This window comes from Bubalus bubalis, chromosome 2 (assembly GCF_019923935.1).
Source record: "Bubalus bubalis isolate 160015118507 breed Murrah chromosome 2, NDDB_SH_1, whole genome shotgun sequence".
Taxonomy (NCBI): Eukaryota; Metazoa; Chordata; class Mammalia; order Artiodactyla; family Bovidae; genus Bubalus; species Bubalus bubalis.
In genome coordinates this window covers 73,810,585-73,822,857 of record NC_059158.1, presented here as the reverse complement: position 1 = coordinate 73,822,857, position 12,273 = coordinate 73,810,585, and the positions used below count along the sequence as shown (strand labels likewise).

The 12,273-nt window shown below is 39.2% G+C and overlaps 1 non-coding gene and 1 pseudogene across 1 annotated transcript; one reads left to right on the top strand and one right to left on the bottom strand.

Annotated features, from left to right (window-relative positions):
* Nucleotides 1-1,301: 1,301 nt before the first annotated feature.
* LOC112583050 lies at nucleotides 1,302-1,406 on the top strand. The gene has a single exon (XR_003107413.1). It is a non-coding gene; the product is annotated as a U6 spliceosomal RNA (small nuclear RNA).
* A 6,761-nt stretch (nucleotides 1,407-8,167) lies between these two features.
* Nucleotides 8,168-8,388, bottom strand: LOC102411690 (annotated as a pseudogene).
* Between the last annotated feature and the right edge of the window lie 3,885 nt (nucleotides 8,389-12,273).

The window sequence follows — 12,273 nt, the reverse complement described above, 5'->3', positions numbered from 1 at the left end:
TAGGGTTCAGCTGTAGAACAGAAACAAGGCAAAGAAGCATGGATTTCTAGCTGAGAGTCATAAGTTACCAACTAGCAGAGATGGTAAGATTTTTAAGGGCAGGAATTAGGCCTAATTCATATTTATGTCTTCCACAGCAGCTAACAAAGTATTAAACATAGTAGTCACTCAATAAATGTTTGCTCAGTAGTAACTAAGGTACTGAGTATGGTTGAAGTAACTTGCAAAAACTTATTCTTCTAACTAAAAGTTTAGGCTGTGGGGACAAATTGGAATGACCTCTAGAATTTCTTTTTCTTACTTGTATTGCAAAATTCAAACTTAGAGAACTCGAGAAACATTTTCTTCTTCTTTTTTTTTTTTTGTAAATTTTATTTTATTTTTAAACTTTACATAATTGTATTAGTTTTGCCAAACATCAAAATGAATCCGCCACAGGTATACATGTGTTCCCCATCCTGAACCCTCCTCCCTCCTCCCTCCCCATACCATCCCTCTGGGTCGTCCCAGTGCACCAGCCCCAAGCATCCAGTATCGTTTTTTTTTTTTTTTTTTTAATGTGTGGCATGAGTTTGTTCAAATAAACATTCTGTGTGTGTACCTAAGAAGGATTCTGTATTTATAGTCTTGTGTACCTAAAGAATTCATTAAAAAAACAAAACAATAAAGTCCTTTATTGACCTGTTCTGTGATACAAAGGGGCTGCCCAGGTGGCTGAGTAGTAAAGAATCCATTTGCCATTGCAGGAGATGCAGTTTCGATCCCTGGGTCTGGAAGATCCCTGGAGAAGGAAATGGTAACCTGTTTCAGTATCCTTGCCTGGAGAATCCCATGGACAGAGGAGCTTGGTGGGCTATAGTCCAGGGTGTCACAAAGAGTTGGACACAACTGAGCTTTCCTGAAGAATCCCTTGGATAGAGGAGAATGGAGGGCTACAGTCCTTAGGGTAGCAAAGAGTAAGACACGACTGAAGCGACTGAATGTGCATACGTGCATGCATGAATGACTGAGCACACACAGCGCACATGATACAATAGAATACTGGCAGAAATGGGACACGAACACAAGCAGAATAGGCCCTGGGCTTGCTTGTGAGGCAGGCAGGATCTGTCCGTGATTAGTCCTTGACTGTTTTCTCAAAGCCACTGGTCTGTCAGTGGGCAGCTGATTCTCTGCTGGCACCTTGTACTTTCTTGGTGTCTTGTGGCTATGTTAGGCTCTCCATGGCAGCAGCTACTGAAGCTATCTCTTCCAGGTAGTTTCCACTTCTGAGCTCTTACCCATGTAAAATCTAACTTATTGCTTGCTTCAGCAGTGCATATACCAAAATTATAGTGATACAGAGAAAACTAGCATGGCACCTGTGGAAGGGTGACATGCAAACCCATCATGTATTCCATATTTTTATAGTCTGCTACTATATTCTACAAGCCAGGCTTCAGCAATACGTGAACCGTGAACTTCCTGATGATGTTCAAGCTGGTTTTAGAAAAGGCAGAGGAACCAGAGATCAAATTGCCAACATCTGCTGGATCATCGAAAAAGCAAGAGAGTTCCAGAAAAACATCTATTTCTGCTTTATTGACTATGCCAAAGCCTTTGACTGTGTGGATCACAATAAACTGTGGAAAATTCTGAAAGAGATGGAAATAGCAGACCACCTGACCTGCCTCTTGAGAAATCTGTATGCAGGTCAGGAAGCAACAGTTAGAACTGGACATGGAACAACAGACTGGTTCCAGATAGGAAAAGGAGTACGTCAAGGCTGTATATTGTCACCCTGCTTATTTAACTTATATGCTGAGTACATCATGAGAAACGCTGGGCTGGAAGAAACACAGGCTGGAATCAAGATTGCCGGGAGAAATATCAATAACCTCAGATATGCAGATGACACCACCCTTATGGCAGAAAGTGAAGAGGAACTCAAAAGCCTCTTGATGAAAGTGAAAGAGGAGAGTGAAAAAGTTGGCTTAAAGCTCAACATTCAGAAAACGAAGATCATGGCATCTGGTCCCGTCACTTCATGGCAAATAGATGGGGAAACAGTGTCAGACTTAATTTTTTTGGGCTCCAAAATCACTGCAGATGGTGACTGTAGCCATGAAATTAAAAGACGCTTACTCCTTGGAAGGAAAGTTATGATCAACCTAGAGAGCATATTCAAAAGCAGAGACATTGCGTTGCCAACAAAGGTCCGTCTAGTCAAGGCTATGGTTTTTCCTGTGGTCATGTATGGATGTGAGAGTTGGACTGTGAAGAAGGCTGAGCACAGAAGAATTGATGCTTTTGAACTGTGGTGTTGGAGAAGACTCTTGAGAGTCCCTTGGACTGCAAGGAGATCCAACCAGTCCATCTGAAAGGAGATCAGTCCTGGGATTTCTTTGGAAGGAATGATGCTAAAGCTGAAACTCCAATACTTTGGCCACCTCATGTGAAGAGCTGACTCATTGGAAAAGACTCTGATGCTGGGAGGGATTAGGGGCAGGAGGAGAAGGGGACGACAGAGGGTGAGATGGCTGGATGGCATCACCGACTCGATGGATGTGAGTCTGAGTTAACTCCGGGAGTTGGTGATGGACAGGGAGGCCTGGTGTGCTGCGATTCATGGGGTCGCAAAGAGTCGGACACGACTGAGCGACTGAACTGAACTGAAGTGAACTATTTACCTCACAAGTGGAGAAGGAATGTGAATGCATCTAAGAAGGGGAGAGAATTACAAATACATTTCCTATGTTTTAAAAATAGAAGGTTCAAAAATGGTTCCCAATATGAGAAGGAATGGATTGAAAGGAACAGGAATAGACGCTAACCCTCTTTGAATATACTTTGCTTTCTGGATTTGGATTTGGAACCATGCAACTCATTTAAAAAAGTGAAAAAAAATTAAATCTCCTACAAATTGAAACAGATGAATTCTAGGTATCTAGTTGTTAGCATAACCACAATTTACTCTTTGTAGGTACAAAGAGTCCAGAAATGGATAAAAAGAACAAACAACTCCTTGATCATCAGCTTCATGCTCCTTGGCCCCTTTGCTGTTCCTCCAGCACCCCAACCATACTGCCCCATAGAACTACATGTTTTGCTTCTTTAGTTTGGAACACCTTATATTTACTTGGCTTAACCTCCACTTCATTCAAGTTTTTGCTCAAGTTACATCTTAAGTGTGGCTTTCCTGGATCCTTTACCTAACTTTATATTTCTCTGTGGCTGTTATTGCTACCTTGGCATCATGTATGGCCGGTTTGTTTGTATCTCACATTAGACTCTAACTTCTTCAAGAGATAGGAATACCAGACCACCTGACCTGCCTCCTGAGAAATCTGTATGCAGGTCAGGAAGCAACAGTTAGAACTGGACATGGAATAACAGACTGGTTCCAAATCGGGAAAGGAGTACATCAAGGCTGTATATTGTCACCCTGCTTATTTAACTTATATGCAGGGTACATCATGAGAAACACTGGGCTGGAGGAAGCACAAGCTGGAATCAAGATAGCCGGGAGAAATATCAATAATCTCAGATATGCAGATGACACCACACTTATGGCAGAAAGTGAAGAACTAAAGAGCCTCTTGAGGAAAGTGAGAGAGGAGAGTGAAAAGCTGGCTTAAAACTCAACACTCAGAAAACTAAGATCATGGCATCTGGTTCCATCACTTCTTGGCAAATAGATGGGATAACAATGGAAACAGTGACAGACTTTATTGGGGCTCCAAAATCACTGTAGATGATGATTGCAGCCATGAAATTAAAAGACGCTTGTTCCTTGGAAGAAAAGCTATGAGAAACCTAGACAGCATCTTAAAAAGCAGAGACATTACTTTGCCAACAAAGGTCCATCTAGTCAAAGCTCTGGTTTTTCCAATAGTCATGTATGGATGTGAGAGTTGGATCATAAAGAAAGCTGAGCGCCAAAGAATTGATGCTTTTGAACTGTGGTATTGGAGAAGACTCTTGAGAGTCCCTTGGACTGCAAGGAGATCCAACCAGTCCATCCTAAAGGAAATCAGTCCTGAATATTCACTGGAAGGACTGATGCTGAAGCTGAAACTCCAATACTTTGGCCACCTGATGTGAAGAACTGACTCATTTGAAAAGACCCTGATGGTGAGAAAGATTGAAGGTGGGAAGAGAAGGGGATGACAGAGGATGAGATGGTTGGATGGCATCACCGACTGAAGGGTCATGAGTTTGAGTAAACTCCGGGAGTTGGTGATGGACAGGGAGACCTGGCATGCTGCAGTCTATGAAGTCACAAAGAATCGGACACGACTGAGTGACTGAACTGACCTGATATGAGAGCAGGGACTTTGTTTTGTTTATTGCTAGATCTACATAGCCTAGAACTTGCTTGACCTATTTATAGGCACTCACTCCATTTTTAAGCAATGAGGTTGGAGAAGGAAAGGAGAAACTGTTAAATTTTCTTCACATGTGCATGTGTGTGCTTACCTCTGCATTATTTGATATGTTACCATAAGCATGAACTTCAACAGTTAAAAAAGCAATATGTTAGAAAAGTTTTAATTTATGATAACTGATAAATGTATTATATTATCCTCTCTGTGGCACCTGCATTAATGAAACCAACGGGAAGCATTATTAAATGTTGAATTTCAGTTCTTGGTGATGGGCTTGGGTGTACTTTTAGGCAGTAGCCCTATCCAATATATTTCAAATTATATTCAAACTCTAATCTATTTATGATAAGGCTATTCCTGTTTTAAAGCATCATGTATGTGTGGATGTGGGTGTGTGCTCCTTTTTATCTATATATTGGCTGGAGTTTCTTGTATTCTTTTATGTGATAGAAAGGTATATTGTCAGTTTCAGCTATATGTGTGTGTATATACATTTACACACACACACACACACACACACATGCACACACATGCCATGCCATGCCATGCAGCTTGTGGGATCTCAGTTCTCGAAGCAAGGATTGAACCTGGGCCGTGGAACTGAAAGCAGTGAATCCTAACCACTTGACCACCAGACAACTCTTGTATTACTCTACTTTTATTTAGTTTTTCACATTTTTTCCCTTTAGATTCATGTGTCAATCATTCATTCAACAAGCATTTTATTTATTTATTTTATATAATTGTGAGCCTGCTTCTATAAGGATTTTCTTTGCTGAGAATTCTAGAATAAAATATGTAGTAATTAAGGTAAAATTAAAAGCCTTTTTTTTCCTGGCCCCCTGCTACTTTGCTATTAAAATCCTCTGGTCTTCTATAGGTTTTCATGCTACTCTCTCAATTCATCCCAGCCTTGTAACTTTGGCTGCTTTGCCTGACAAAGCACAGGGGGACCTCTGAGTGTTCAGTTACCTCCTATATATATCAACAAAATACATGCTACTCAAATTCAGCTGAAGGTAAAAAACAAAACAAATGGGGGGGCAGACTAAGTGCAGTGTTAAGTATTAGGACCAAGTTTTGTTAACTGTCTCTATTTGCTATCGTTGCTCCAAGATCATCTAGACAAATAGTATTTCCCTTGAGATCTGATAATTCCTTCCCACATTACACTTCTCTTGCCTTGGAGTTTTTATTTAATTTGGACCTCTAACCTGCCAGAATAGTAACCCTTTTGGTTACTCATCCCATGCTTTGACATCCAACCAATTTTCTCTTAAAAACCATCAGGAAAAGAATCCCATCAAAATTGTCTTTCTAAAATAATGTAAATAATGTATAACTACAGGCTTATAAATAATCAAAGCAATATAAAAATATAGCCAGCAAAATTATAACTGCTGTTTATCCTCCTCCCCAATATTGGTTTCCTCCTTAAAAATAAAAATCATTAACAGTATAGTGTGTACCTTTCTGGGCTTTCTTGGTGGCTCAGATGGAAAAGAATCTGCCTGCAATGTAGGAGATCTGGGTTCAAGCCCTGGTGGGGAAAATCCCCTGGAGAAGGGAATAGCTACCAGTATTCTTGCCTGGGTAATTCCATGGACAGAGGAAGCTGGCAGGCTGTAGTCCATGGAGTTGCAAACTTTCACTATATTTTTACATGGAAAGAATTGAACATGACTGAGCATCTGAGAATACAGGAATATTGATATATATGAATAGAGTTTTTAATTTTCTTAAAAATTTATATCTTATTTTCAATGAATAGTGCTGGGAAAATTGGATATTTGCATGTGAAATACTGCAACTCTTACCTTATACCATATACAAAAATTAACTCAAAGTGAATCAAAGACATAAATGTATGATCTGAAACTATAAAACCCTTAGAAAAAATCTCCATGACAATGGATATTGTAATGATTTCTTGGATAAGAAACCAAAAGCCAGGCAACAAAAAAAAAGACAGATAAATTGGGCTTCATCAAAATTAAAAACTAGGCATCAAACGACGTTATCTAGAGAGTGAAAGGACAACTCACATCATGGAAGAAAATATTAAAAATCGTATCCCTGATAAGGTATTAATATTCAGAATATGTAAAGAACTCCTACAACTAAACAACAAACCCCTCAAACAACCTAATCTAAATATGAAAAAAGGAATTCAATAGGTGTTTTGCCAAACAAGATATACAAATGGTCAATAAGCACATAAAAAGATATACAACATCACTAGTCATTAGGGAAATGCAAGTCAAAACCACAATAAGATACCATTTCATACCAATAAGAAAGCCTATGATCCAAAAAATTGAAAAGTAACAATTGTTGATTAGGATGCAGACACACTGGAATCCTGGGGCAGTGATCATTGAAATGTAAAATGGTGTAGCTGCTATTGAAGACAATGGGATATCTCTTCTAAAAAGCTAAATAAAGAATTACCATATGATCCACAATTCCACTTCTAAGAATATACTCAAAATAATTGAAAGCAGGGACTCAGATACTTGTACATCTGTTTATAGCAGCATTCTTCAGCATATTCCAAAAGGTGGAAAAAATACACATGTCCATCAACAAATGAATGGATAAGCAAAGTGTGGTATATACATACAATGGGATATGTATGCTGGAGAAGGTGTGGAGAAAAGGGAAGCCCCCTATACTGTTGGTGGGAATGTAAGTTGGTGCAGCCACTATGAGAAACAGTATGTTTCCTTAAATACTAAGGAATATAGAGTTACGTATGATCTAGGAATCCCACTCCTGGGCATATCTCTGAAGAAAACTATAAATTGAAAAGATGTATGTACCTCAGTGTTCATAGCAGCACTATTTACAATAGCTAAGACATGGAAGCAAGTGTCCATCAACAGATGAATGGATAAAGAAAATATGCCTTCTTTATCCGATCATAAATGGAATATTACAACAGAATATTAGTCATAATAAAGGATGAAATATTGCCATTTGCAACAGCATGGATGGACCTAGAGATTATCATACTAAATGAAATCAAGTCAGACAGAGAAAAACAAGTATCATGTGATATCACGTATATTGGAATCCAAAAAAAAAAAGTGATACTAGCAAACTTATGTACAAAACAGAAACTGAGTCATAGAAAGCAAACTTAAATGGGGAAAGGGAGTATTGCTGTTGTGTTGCTAAGTCATGTCCAGCTCTTTGCAGCCCCATGGACTGCAGCATGCCGGACAGAGGAGGAGGAGCTCCTCCACTACCTCCTGGAGTTTGCTCAAATTCATGTCCCTTGAGTCAGTGATGTTATTAAACCATCTCATTCTCTGCTGCCCCGTTTTCCCTTTGTCTTCAATCTTTCCCAGCATCAGGGGCTTTTTCAATGAGTCAGCTCTTCACATCAGGTGGCCAAAGTATTGAAGCTTCACCTTCAGCATCAGTCCTTTCAATGAATATTCAGGGTTGATTTCCTTTAGGATTGACTGGTTTGATCTCCATACAGTCCAAGGGACTCTCAAGAGTCTTCTCCAGCACCAGAGTATGAAAGCATCAATTCTTTGGTACTCAGCCTTCTTTTTGAAACAACTCTCACAGCTGTACATGACTATTAGAAAAATAGTCTTTGACTATAGAAAAATAGTCTATTGAACTATTAGAAAAATATCTTTGACTCTATGGACCTGTGTTAGCAAAGTGATGTCTCTCTCTCTTTTTTTTTGCAGTCCCTAAGTTTTTATTAACATGAGTTTCCAAAAACAAGCATCCATATTAGTGTGGGAGGAGAGGGAAGGGCAGGGAGAAGGAATTCTGCTCTACTGGTAATAAAGCTCCAAGGTTCATCCATCATGGATTTCATAGTCCCCCAGAGAAACCTGGTCCTTAAAAATCTTGTTCCACTTCTTCAATACAATCTTGTTCCAGTGGTGCCAGTTTGGGCTGTGATCAGCTTCTTAAGGTCCCCAATGATGTCATCAGTATTGCATGTAATGCAGACCTTCTTCCCCAGATGGTCATTGCAAATGACTTCAATCATCCTGGCTGGAGCTTAAATTGCCTAGAACAGACTGACACCACAACCTCCTCACTCGAGTCGATGTCTCTGCTTTTTAATATGCTATCTAGATTTGTCATAGTTTTACTTTCAAGGAGGAAGAGTCTTTTAATTTTGTGGGTGCAGGCACCATCTGCAGTAATTCTGGAGCCCAAGAAAATAAAATCTGTCACTGTTTCCTCTTTTCCCTCTTCTATTTGCCATGAAGTAATGGGACTGGAGGAGAAGGCAATGGCACCCCACTCCAGTACTCTTGCCTAGAAAATCCCATGGACAGAGGAGCCTGGTAGGCTGCAGTCCAGGGGGTCGCAAAGAGTCGGACACAACTGAGCGACTTCACTTTCACTTTTCACTTTCCTGCATTGGAGAAGGAAATGGCAACCCACTCCAGTGTTCTTGCCTGGAGAATCCCAGGGACGGGGAAGCCTGGTGGGCTGCAGTCTATGGGGTCGCACAGAGTCAGACACGACTGAAGCGACTTAGCAGCAGCAGCAGCAATGGGACTGGATGCCATGATCTTAGTTTTTTGAAAATGCTGGGTTTCAAGCTAGCTTTTTCACTCTCCTCTTTCACACTCATCAAGAGGCTCTTTAGCTCTTCTTCACTTTCTGCCTTTAGAGTGGTATCATCTGCATATCAAAGGTTGTTGATATTTTCCCCAGCAATCTTGATTTCAATCCCAAGCAAGCTTGGGATTCATCCAGATTGGCATTTCACATGAAGTACTCATGTGAAACTCAGGGTGTCAATACACAACCTTGTGGTACTCCTTTCCCAATTTTGAACCAGTCCGTTGTTTCATGTCTGGTTCTAACTCTTGCTTCTTGACCCGCATATAGGTTTCTCAGGAGACAGGTAAAGTGGTCTGGTATTCCCATTTCTTTAAGAATTTTCCACAGTCTGTTGTGATCCACACAGTCAGACTTTCACGTAGTCAGTGGAATAGAAGTAGATGTTTTTTCTGGAACTTGCTTGTTTTCTCCATGATCCAATGCATGTTGGCAATTTGATCTTTGGTTCCTCTGCCTCTTTGAAACCTACCTTGAAGATCTGGAAGTTCTCAGTTCATGTACTACTGAAACCTAGCTTGAAGGATTTTGAGCATAACCTTGCTAGCATGTGAAATGAGTACAACTCTACAGTAGTTTGAACATTCTTTGGCATTGCCCTTCTTTGGGATTGGAAAGAAAACTGACATTTTCCAATTCTGTGGCCATTGCTGAGTTTTCCAAATTTGCTGACATACTGAGTGCAGCACTCTAACAGCATCACTTTTAGGATTTGAACTAGCTCAAATCCACTAGTTTTGTTCATAGCAATGCTTCCTAAGGCTCACTTGAATTCACATTCCACCATGTCTGGCTCTAGGTGAGTGACTACATCATTATGTTTATACAGGTCATTAAGACTTTCTTGTACAGTTCTTCTGTGTATTTTTGCCACCTCTTCTTAATATCTTCTGCTCCTATTAGGTCCTCACCATTTCTGTCCTTTATTGTGCCCATCCTTGTGTGAAACGTTCCCTTGATATCTCCAATTTTCTTGAAGAGATATCTAGTCTTTCCCATTCTATTGTTTTCCTCTATTTCTTTGCATTGTTCATTTTAAAAGGCCTTCATATCTCTCCTGCTATTCTCTGGAACTCTGCGTTCAGTTAGGTTTATCTTTCCCTTTCTCCCTTGCCTTTCACCTCTCTTCTTTCCTCAGCAGTTTGTAAAGCCTCCTTAGACAACCATTTTGCCTGCTTGCATTTCTTTTTCTTTGGGATGGTTTTGGTCATTGCCTCCTAGGCAATGCTACAAGCCTCCATCCATAGTTCTTCAGGGAAAGATATAGGGATGGGTAAATTGGGAATTTGGGATTAACAGATACACATTAGTGTATATAAAATAGATAAACAACAAGGACCTATTGTATAGCACAGGGAAATATATTTAATATTTTATAATAACCTATAATTGAAAAGAATCTGAAAAAGAATATGTATATATATTTATATATAACTGAATCACTTTACAGTATACCTGAAACATTGTAAATCAACTATACTTCAGTTACAAAAAAAAAAAGAGACAGAAGTAGGCTTTAGAAAATTTAAATTTTTAAAAATAGAAACAAAAATTATGACTGAAAAAAATTATTGTATCTCAGCAAAAGAATTTGATACATGCAATAACATGGATGAAATTAGAAAACAGTAAAAATAAGGCACATGCAAAAGGATGAATATTGTATGATTCCTCCTTTATGATGTACTTAGAATAGGCAAATTTGTAGAGATAGGAAATATTACTAAAGTAGAGGCTACCAGGACTGAGGAGAAGGGAAATGGAGAGTTGTTGTTTAATGGTTACAGAGTATCTCTTTAGAATGCTGAAAAAATTCTTGAAATGAATAGTGGTGATTTGCTGGGAGAAATATCAATAATCTCAGATATGGAGATGACACTACCCTTATGGCAGAAAGTGAAGAAAAACTAAAGAGCCTCTTGATGAAAGTGAAAGAGGAGAGTGAAAGTTGGCTTAAAGCTCAACATTCAGAAAACAAAGATCATGGCATCCGGTCCCATCACTTCATGGCAAATAGATGGGGAAACAGTGGTTGACTTTATTTTTCTGGACTCCAAAATCACTGCAGATGGTGACTGCAGCCATGAAATTAAAAGACGCTTACTCCTTGGAAGGAAAGTTATGACCAACCTAGGTAGCATATTCAAAAGCAGAGACATTACTTTGCCAACAAAATTCCATCTAGTCAAGACCATGGTTTTTCCAGTGGTCATGTATGGATGTGAGAGTTGGACTGTGAAGAAAGGTGAGCACTGAGGAATTGATGCTTTTCTTGAGAGTCCCTTGGACTGCAAGGAGATCCAACCAGTCCATCCTAAAGGAGATCAGTCCTGGGTGTTCATTGGAAAGACTGATGCTGAAGCTGAAACTCCAATACTTTGGCCACCTGATACGAAGAGTTGACTCATTGGAAAAGATCTTGATGCTGGGAAAGATTGAGGGCAGGAGGAAAAGGGGACAACAGAGGATGAGATGGCTGGATGGCATCACCGACTCGATGGACATGAGTTTGGGTAAACTCCAGGAGTTGGTGATGGACAGGGAGGCCTGGTGTGCTGCGATTCATGGGGTCTCAGAGAGTCGGACACGACTGAGCGACTGAACTGAGCTGAACTGATGATTATTTCGTAGATCCATTATTTCATTAGGACTGAAACATGGCCATGGTCTTTTTCAATCATTTCTTCTTCACTTATTAGCTGGGATTATTCTACAAGGAAAAAATTTCCCATAGCAACTATTTTTATTATCTTGTATTAGTTAGGATAGAAAAGGCAGAAGAAATTGTTAATTTTTTCCCTTTATTACAGTTTTCAGAATAATGAATCATAGGTAATTTAAACCATCAGGAAATGAGTACAAGAATGATTTAAAGTGGGTGATATATCTTTTAAGGAAATTTGGGTGATTTCTTTATTTGAAAAAAGCCTGTTTCTAGGTGTTCTCTAAGGTCTCTTCGAGCTCTTACAGCTCATAATTTTTCTTATTCATAACAACACTTATGCTCTATTTCTCAATTTTGAAAGGAATCAGTTAACAGTTCTAGGGTTATTCAGGGTGTAAGATATCCCTTTAATATATAGCATACTTTGTTTGCCAAATAATTTGCAATAATTTTGTGGGTTTGTGTCAAAATACTGGATAGGTAGCTCATATTTTGGGAGGAAACTACTTCATTATTTTAAAAATATTTTATGCAAAAAAATTCACCTAAATTTTAAAATTTTAAGTATTAAAGAAAAACTGCAAAAAGAGAACAGAGAAGTACTGTTAACCCTTTACCCTGACACCAATTTTA